At 46.6% G+C, this 9,953-nt stretch overlaps 1 protein-coding gene and 1 long non-coding RNA gene across 3 annotated transcripts in view; one reads left to right on the top strand and one right to left on the bottom strand.

Annotated features, from left to right (window-relative positions):
- LOC123522753 overlaps positions 1-7,327 on the top strand; it is a 12,095-nt gene extending 4,768 nt beyond the window's left edge. Inside the window, exon 3 of the long non-coding RNA XR_006680977.1 lies at positions 7,262-7,327. This is a non-coding gene — a long non-coding RNA (uncharacterized LOC123522753). The remainder of the gene's footprint in view (positions 1-7,261) is intronic.
- Positions 1-9,953, bottom strand: part of SYBU (syntabulin) — a 126,280-nt gene that overhangs the window by 28,161 nt on the left and 88,166 nt on the right. The gene's annotated exons all lie outside the window — the stretch shown is intronic.

Raw genomic sequence — 9,953 nt, 5'->3', positions numbered from 1 at the left:
TGTAAAGATGTTATGCCTCAGAAACCCCACAGTGTCTCTGAGTCAGAATCACTCATAGGCGGCAGGTTTAGTTTGGTTTTGGTTTAATTACCCACAGATTTGCTATGTCTGATATTTAGCTGAATTCTTGCTTATGGACACCACAAATTGTGCATGTGTGAGTGAGTTAAGAAGGTAAAGATATTATGGCTCATAATACGGCTGAACTCAAACATATGCGATGATGTTAGATGACAAACTCTGTAAGGGCTATGTGCCACACAGTTCAAAGTGCTTATGCACATGAACACATTTAGTCCTTGCACTACATCTGTGACAGATGGTCCCAAACTAGTAACATTACCATCACCTGGGAACTTGTTCGAAATGCAGATGTCTGCTATGAATGACAGTGCTAGTTCCTGTCCCCGTAGAGAGTAGAATTGCTCCCTAGCGTCCTCAAGGCTGCCAACTTTTGGAACCCGATCACCAGGCCTGGTGAAGTGTTGACTTCCCGGTGGGGGTGGGGAGTGTAGTTCGACCCTGTCCTGTACAATCAATATGTATCAGAAGAGACTCCATGGCGCCCAACCACAGCCTTTACTAGAGCAGCCTGCCGGGAAAGGGTCTTCCCTCACTGCTGAGTGGCTAGTGGGTTGGAGCCAATGACCTTTCTGATAGTAGCTAAGTGCTTAAACACTGTGACCCAAGGGTGGCTCCTCGTTAGTTCCTACTCTGCCCGAGCCAACAGATGTGCTTGCCACTTCCTGGAGGTGCAGCAAGGCTCCCGAAATGCCCAGTTTCTCTACTTGCTGGTCTCTCCTCCAGGATGACTGTTTTCTTTCCCTTTTGGTCTGTTAACTACTACCTGTTCCGTCAGGTCTCCGTGCAGCCTTGGACCTTTACTTCCTCTAAAGGAGATGAGGTGCTCCTCTTTCCTACTTGCTCATCCCACCCATACTTTAACAAGCACTTACCACATTGCACTGCAATGAGCTGTTTGTTTCCATGCGTGTCCCAGTACACCTGTCAGCTCCAGGTGTTCATCTTTAAAGCCCGGTGTCTAAAGCACACAAGGCATAGCACACAGAAGGTGCTGCTGCCGCACAGATGCCTTGCACAGCATGAAAGGATCCTTCAACCTCCTCATGCAGCAATGGCTCCTGGGAAGGTTCTCTGTGAGCTACCTTTTCCTCCTATTTACTTTCTTAAGACAGGTTGATCGCCAACCCCCAACCGCCACCGCATCAGTCCCACCTCTTGGCAACTCCACATGTATCAGAGACCAACTGTGCCCGACCATGCTTTCAATGGCTGATTCTTAAACGCTTCTTCTGGGGGCTTGGATTTCAACCTTTTGGCTAGTAGCTAGGTATGGTAACTATTTCGCGTTACCCAAGGGCTTCGGATTGAGCTGATAACCTCGTGCTCTTTATAATCAGGGTTGAAAAAATCATGAACGCTATTCCTACCTCCACTGTTTCCCCCAGTCCCTCCAAATCCTAGTTTTCTGCCTGGGTTACTAAGATGCAGAAACCACGCACACCTCTGTCTTGCTCGTCAAAGTGCCCCTAGGGCCAAGGACAACGCCTGCCACCTAGTAGACACAGGAGAGTATGTCCTGAAGACGGGAAGGGAATCTTATTAAGCGAGGGATGGAAAACTTAACAAGTATAATGGTAGAATAACTGTCACACATTTTCCAGAAGTTACAAATGAAAACATGTCCGAAGAACTTGAAGCCGGGCAAAAAGTACACTAGTTATCTGAGCAAAGTAAAAGGCGAATTCTAAACATCACCAACTGGATCTGTGGATGACCTGCCAATAAAACCATTAAAAAAATGTTAAGTTTGGTGATCTCCAGTGGCATTCTAGAAAAGATCCCCTAAAAAACCAAGTCGTCAGCAAGCGTGCCCTGGGAATCAGAAGTGCAAAAACAATCCTTTCTTTTCCTGAGAGCTGTGACTGGGGGTTGCCACGTAGATCGCACATCTGGAACCCAGCAGTCGCTCAGGGAAAACACGGAGGATGCTCTTATGAACAAGGCTGGCATGTGTGCATCGATGGAAGCCCAGGTCCGTGCCAGAGCATGACTAATGGGCTGCCTGTCAACCTCGAGGGAAATCTCAGTCATGTGTCACCTGATTCCATCCTTGCCCTTAACCTATTTCACATGCTTTATTAATGACCAGAACGAACACATGAAAGGTATGGTATTAATGGCAGACTAGATTACACAAGCATTGAAGGGATAACTAAGACACTGAACGACAGAGCCAGACAATGTCACTAGTCGCTGCATATTAAGAGTCTACACTGCCAAGAACACGACATCTTCTGTCTCCTCCTATACCAAAGCCAAATGGGTAACAGAGGAAGAAATGGAGTTCTCAGGGGTGGTGAGACTCGCCTGCTTTCTTTGGTAACCACTTTGGTGCCATGTGGTCAGAACTGGCAAAGATCTCAGAGCCCGATACTGAGGTGGATACATGTTCCACTTCACTCATTTCAAATACGGGCTGGTCCAGACACTGGGCTGAGGGAAACACAAGCAGAGGAGTCCCTGTGCTCAAAGCTTCCCCCACCCATCCTCACCCCCCCCCCAGTTGATGAGACACACAGACAGCTAGGCTACAAGGCTGAACACGATCAGTGCAATCAGAGACCAGGCACCAAGGAAACTAGAGAAAGCAATACTCTGCTGGGTGGTTCAAAAAGGCAGCAGAAAGTGCCATGGGCGCAATGCCATTTGAAATGGGCCTTGGAAACGGGGAGAATCTGAACATGTTGAGGGTGGGCTCCAGGGTATACCCAGAGTGGAAGGGGCAGCATACACTAAAATAGAAAGGAGGGAAATCAAAAGGTGTGCTTGGAATACATTGAGTCATTTCGTCGGCTGGGGTATTAGATGGGAAAATGCAATTAAACTGAAGCCAGAGGGTTGCAGAATGTGACAATTAAGCTAAGGGAATTTGCTTTCTGAAGACAGGAGGCAGGACGGATGATGAATGTGGTAACAATACAAACACAGTAATGTTCCGCGATGGAATCACTGGGTGTGGCAGATGGTTAACCTCAAGGTTGGAGAATCAAGTTTACCCAGAGACCTCTCTCAAGGAAGTAGCCTGGCAATGACCTTTTATACACCCAGCCACTGGTCTACCTTTGTCATGAGGTGGGGGTCACTTGATGGGAACCGGTGAAGCTCTTTTTTTTTTTTTTTGACACTTTCTCCTTTTATTTTGATAACTTACTCCCTCTTTTCTTTAGAACTTCTCTGTTTGTGCCCTCAGGTCCTGGTAAGGCTGTCAATCACCATAGTCCATCCCTTCTTTTCTGGTATATTTTATTTTTTTTAAATCATCTTACTGGGGGCTCGTACAACTCTTATCACAATCCATACATCCATCCATTGTCAAGCACATTTGTACATTTGTTGCCATCATCATTCTCAAAACATTTTCATTCTACTTGAGCCTTGGCTTGGTATCGGCTCGTTCCCCCGCCCCCTCAATTATCAATTACCCTTGATAATTTATAAATGATGATTTTTTTCATGTCAGATATAATGTGGCAGCAGTATCTGAAAAAGATGCAAGTTGACCATGACAATTCCTGGAAGGGGCAGATAGGACGTAGAGAGGAGCCCTGACCTGGCATCCATTTCCACAATGTTACAGTAGAGGTTCAGAATGGTCTAAAACCTGGCAAACAATAGGGATTTAGGACTGGACAACGTATAAAATAAGTAAAGAAGCACTTCTATCTTACACTCTTTGCTCCAGTGTATGGATGAAATAGAGTATGCAGATATGCAGAGTTGCTGCATGACCCAAGCGGGAGCAGTCCAAAGGGAATGGGCTCCATCAGCCAACGGGAAGCATGCCTTTTCGTACTCACACTATACCGCCTGAGGACTATAGGCCATTTTGAATACCGTGATCAGAATGGATTGAGAGGCTATATACTAGGTCTATGCTAGATTTACCACTGTGCAATCTTCGATGAAAATATCTTTTGTAAGCATCAAAGGCAATACAATAAAACAAGCTGGTTGGATTCTGGCCATTTCTGGCATCTCCACAGAGTGTGAGAACAAAAGGCAATGGGAGGCTCCATAGGGTAGGGACTGCTTTCATTCTGGCATGTGTTCCCAGGAACAAAAGTGAGGAGAGCAGGGGTAAAGAGTCACCTGGAAGCGCTTCCGGAAGACCTGGCCACTCAGAAGTCTAGGTTCTGGCAGGCTCGGGAAGACAGCTCCTGGGGCTTCCACCGTGGGACACCTGGTCCAGATCTTTGGAGCTGGGCGCCTGGCTGGCGAGGGAGGGAGAGGGAGTGTACATCGGGAAGGCTGGCCCTGTTGTAGACACTGCAGCCTTCAGGACCCAAGGGTGCGTGCTTTCTGCAAAGGCCCTGGGCCTCCCCCAGTGAGCTCCACCATTTCAGCTTACATCTCTGTCTCTCGTTTGAAAATAATTTGAACTCACAAGCCTCGGAACAAAAAAGTTTTTAACCACCACGTCCCCACCACCAAAAGGTACTCTACTTTTTCTTGCGTGCTTAAAAAAGAATGACGCACACTCGTGATTGATGATGCTCCATTTCCGTGGAATTTGTGGGACCTTCTCTAGGATCTCAGTGCTCAATGGTGTTTGGCACCAAGAACGTGTTCCGGAGCCAATCCTTTGCCCCTCGGCTGCCCTGCCTCCGGAACTCGTTAACTTTTAAATTTGAGTGCACTCCGTGTCCTCTGCTTCTATCCACCTCCTCGCCCGCCCACAATGTTCTGTGAAAAGTAGAGTGGAAAGCTTAACGCAGAACGTTACCAAAAGGAGAAAAAAATCAAGACCACCACTTTCGGGCCACCTGAGTGGGTGGCAGCAAATGGGCAGCTCTACGAACGACAGTTTGAAACGACCCCCAAACCAGTATTACGTGACTAACTTCTGTAGTCTCCAAGGATCCCACACTCGGCTCAAAGCAACCAAACCAACAAACAGGCTGCCCTTGAATTGGTTCCGACTCTTGGCAATGTCACATGCGTCGGGGCAGAATTGCACTCCACAGCTTTGTCGATGGTTGGGATCCTTCCGGAGCAGACCGTCAGGCCTTTCTTTCACAGCATGGGCTGAGTGGATTACAGTCACCAACCTTGCCAGTAGCAGCCAAGTGCCAGTGCTAAGGGAGGCAACGGTGTTTAAGTCAACAACAATGGCCTGTGAGGTTGAGATCCCCAAGTGCCTTTGCACGTAAACAAGTAGCCAAGTGCAAACCATCTGTGTCTCCCGGGAGCCATCCAGGTAACCCAGTGACAAAACGAATACAGTTCAAAAGGAACAAGCCACTCACTCCCCCCGTGGCACAGAGAGCCACAGAGGTTTCTTCTAGGCTCTGGGGCAAACTCCTTCATTAACAAGGCACCTTCTGAAGACCTACTAAGTTTGAGGTGTGGTGGTCATTATGCAAAGTGCAAAGGCAAAGAAATCAAGATTCTGGGGTTTGTCTAGGGTCATATACGAGGTGATTAAATTATTTTTGAAGTGTCAGGAAATGGAAAACCAAAGTCCAATACAGTCGTTTCCTCTGGAATCTTGGCAGAAGCCAGCAGGCAGCATCAGTAATGCTAAAACTTACCTTGTTGTTAACTTTATGCTGGTGTATAGGTTGCATATATGAGGGGGCTTCACAAAATTTGTGGGAAAATAGAATGAGAAGATGATAGACTCTTTCCCATGAGTTTTCTGAAGCCCCTTCAAGCTATTTCTATGTATCACATTCTATGCATAATACTTTCAACGAAATAAAGGAAACAGAAAAAAATTAGAAACAATAAAACGATTAAGAAGAAACCAAAGGAAATGGAAAAAAACCAAAAACAAACATGGTCCTGGTCTAGAGAGGTTCACATTTCAGTAGAGGCAAGAGCTACAATTAAAAAAGAAATTAAGCATGGCATGGCAAGTAACAATGACATTTAACACGAATCCTAAGGGATAGAGAGTGTTGAAGTCAACAACAGTGACGTGCACGGTTCAGATCCCCAAATGTCTCTGCACACACACAAACACCCAGTTTTACTCCTTATAAATGCCAAGAGAGCGCCCCCCCCCTTCAGATCCTTCCCAGTCCCACAGTGTGGGCGACGTGATCCTCTTCTGCACACCCATGACTCTCTACTTTTCACTGGAAACACATCACACTGGTGCAGGGTCCCCTTGTTCACTGGTCTATCCCAGGGTCTGGCACACAGTAGGCAACCAGAAATAGTGGACAGACAAATGCACAGTGGCACTGAGTTCAGTTCCACGGTGGCTGAGACTGAAAAGGGCAGAAAGGCCAAAATAGGGAATCCTCTGCCTAATTCAGAAAAAACCAGGTCTGCACAGGCAAGCCCTGTGTACTGGCCCCGGCCTGCTGTCTGGCAGTCGATGATAGGACAGACTTATCTGCAGATCCGACACCATTGTTCTGAGCGCACTGGGGCCTCTCAGCCTGTGACCTGGAGCCTTCACTTCTCCCACTAACTACGAGGGGGGAAAGCACTGATGTCAGGCAGTATAACCTGTATCAGGTTCCGGCACAGCCTCCACCTCTCAAGCACAGCCAGGTCCGCCAGGAGTGCCGGCAGAAATCAGATCTGCCTGCCAGAAGACTGTAGTGTAGGGCCTGCCTATCTCAGCCACAGAGCCAAATACAAGAAGCCAAAGGCCCAGGATGATCCACTTTCCCTGAATCAAGCTGCTGCCACACCAGGCAAGGGAGCATCTTGGCCCTGAAACTGCTCGCCCGCCCCCCATGCAAAGAGACTCAGCAAACAGAAATGTTATCTGAGGCCTGAAACTGTTCCCCAGATGTCAACAAAAGGATGTGGCCCCCATCCCAGGACTGCAACACCCAGCGCCTAGCAAGCACTTGTCAAACTGTGCGCCCCTGAGCTCGGGCATGCGTGAAGAATAACAATGGAAGAGAAAGTAGGGCATTATTTTGGTCACAGACGAATAGAATACAAATACAAGGTCACCATGCGGGTGGGCATGTTGCTCAGGATTAACACAGTAGATGGCACATTCCAGCTAGGGTAGCTATCTGGGTGGTGCTGCATCTGGAATGGAGTTTAGCGAAATATTCTTCATGTGCATTGACATACATTGAGTTCAACCTCTAGAGGGCTTATTTTAAACCACATTATATAAATGCACCCCACCCCCACCCCAAACATTCTTTTAAAAATTTCAAGTGGGTTGAGGTAGCCCTTGTAACACATGCTTCGTTCTTTCCAGGGCAACCAGATGGAAGGAAGAGAACATGGCAGCAAAAAGAAATGGAAAATGAAAATGACATTAAAATAAAAATAAAAGCTGCAAGATATAATTTGGGTCAATGCCTCATGCGTTGTAAAATCAGCACCAGCAGGCTCTGCACATATGGCTTTGGGTTTCTATTTTTCTTGGCTCAGATGTCACACAGGATTAGCGCAAGAGGAAAAATCTCAGCACGGAGCCCATTTTTATACAGATTAATCAATCATTTCCCCTCTCGCCCTCTCCCATCCTTCTCCCAACTCTCAATGAAATGGGGCTCTTTCAGTTTTTCACACTGGGCCAGGCCCTGCACGCTGAGCTGTAGCAGAAGCCCTGTCAGGAAAGGAGGTGGGCTTAGAAGTTGAGCTTAGATTCTCATGGTCACATTTCTATGTCAAGTTACAGAAATTAACTGGACTTAAGCTACGGCCTCGTCCCTTTGATGGGACATATTGATTGTGTTCGTGGCAGCAGAAAGGAATTATTTTATTTTACATACGTGTACAGTTAGCAAAACATAAGCCACACGTTTGTAAAAGAAACAACAAAAAATACTGTGTACCCATCCATTCCCCTTTGGGTCCACTACCTTCTCATCGAGCCTGGATCACACAATGCCAAGAGCACACAGTAGGTTCTTAGTCTCTCACAGGAAATTTGATAGGTTACCTGGAATGGATGCTGTTAGGGGCATCAAGTCCCTTCTGCCTCACACTGGCCCTGTGTGCAGCCGAACAAAAGAGCAAGCATGCCTGGTCCTGCAGCATCCTCGTGGATTAGCCCATTGTTGCAGCCACTGTGTCAACCCGTGTCCCGGAGGGCCTTCTTTATCACCGGAGGGCCTTCTTTATCACCGACTCTCTCTTTTACCAAACAGGATGTTTTTCTCCAGACGCAGCATGCCCAAAGTATGTGAGCTAAAGTCTTGCCATCTGTCTTCCAATGGAACAACTAAAGATTTGTTCTAGCTCTTAGTTACAGGTTCGCTCTCTTGACCATTAGGCATTGGTGACGATGTTTATAGGGGTAATGAAGTCGTACAACAGAAGGTATGTGTCGGTGAATGTGCACTGAATTATCAAAGTAGCCTATTAGATAGGTCCTATTTTTATTTCCATTATACAGCTAAAGATGTTGTTTTAGAGAGGAGATTCTGATATTGGAAGGAAAATAATTCTTGGCTAAATAGTTACAGTCTCAGAAACCCACGGGGTCGGTTCTACCCTGTCCTACAGGGTTGCTATGAGTCAGCAATGACCTGATGGCTGTCGAGTTTGGACTTTTGGTTTTTGCTGATTTTCAGATAGGGATGCAAATGCACCACAGATATAGCCCTAAAGGGAAAAGGAGCTTTGCATATTCAAGAGGTGAAAGACCCGAGAGAGCATACTGCCAAGGCTGTTCCCAGGCCTCTAAAACCATGATCTCAACGTTGCAGTTCATTTTGCTCCCAGGCTCGTGCGCCGCTCCATCCACTGAAAGGAACTACGTAAGATTCTACAGCACTTATCCAAAGCTGGATCCCCGTGACAAAGCCAAAACCAGGGTAGCCACTAGTACATGGTCAAAGGGAAGAATCTTTTCATCGCTTTGGATCACTAAAACTGAGGGAAATGGATCTCAAAAAGACCATTATTGTATGACCTCACTTATATAAAAAGACAAGAAAAGGCAAATGCATGGAGAACAAAGTTTGTTAGTGGTTAGCAGTGGGGAAGGAGGGAGGGGGAAAAGGGGAACTAATGGTGATGGAAATATATTGATTAAGGGAAGGGTCACACAGCTGATGACTAAATATTGCCAAAAAATGATACATTTGTGAAAAATGAATTGGTAAAAAAATGCATAATAGACGTGCAGCCAGAACCCTCGTAGGACTTGATTTCTTGGTTTACAATTTTTAGGGGCATGGTTTCAAGGGACATGGCAGTTAACTGGCCTCAGAACATGTTTGGTGCCTCTGAGCTGCCTGCAGGATTGCTGGGTAATGCCTGGCATGTCAGAGGCATGTAAGGACCCATGCAAGGCAAAGCAATTGGTCTGTGTTCACCTGAAGCAACTGAAGAAAACGAGCTTCAAGAACATGAGGAGGATGAGACATGTGTCGGTAATTGCCTCCATAACAACCATCCCCCTCCCCTTTGACAGGAGCTCAGCATTGCACTGTGCCCAGCACAATTACCGTTACTGAATATAGTTAGCAAAGATTCTGTATTAGAATCCTGATCAAAAGGGGGCCAACGCAGAACAGAATTTGCAATTCTCAAGGGCTCCAGACCTGGAGCAATGAACGTTGAATGAACTGAAACTGTTGCCCTGAGATAATTTAAACCTTAAACCCCAAATAATCCCTTTAAGTTTTCTTAAAAGCAAAAACGGGTTAGCTTAACTAGTGAAAAATATCTGCCTCGAGTATCATGTTCTCCTAAGAACTATCTCTGTGGGATTAAACTGACAATCCTCAACCTCACTGCCATGAAGCCGATGCTGACTCATAGTGATCCTATGGGTGGGTTTCTAAGCCTAGCACTCGTTACGGGAGTAGCAAGCCCCATCTTTCTGAGAAGCGGCTGGTTGTTTCGAACGGCTGACCTTGCAGTCTACAGCCCAGCGCATAACCACTCTGGCACTAGGGCTCTCTCTGTACATTGGCAATAGCAACTTCAAAGAT

This window comes from Echinops telfairi, unplaced genomic scaffold, assembly GCF_000313985.2.
Source record: "Echinops telfairi isolate 266 unplaced genomic scaffold, ASM31398v2 ScPeMD7_1;HRSCAF=3_0, whole genome shotgun sequence".
Taxonomy (NCBI): Eukaryota; Metazoa; Chordata; class Mammalia; order Afrosoricida; family Tenrecidae; genus Echinops; species Echinops telfairi.
Note: the sequence above shows the minus strand (reverse complement) of the source record. Positions and strands in the feature narration are given on the sequence as shown.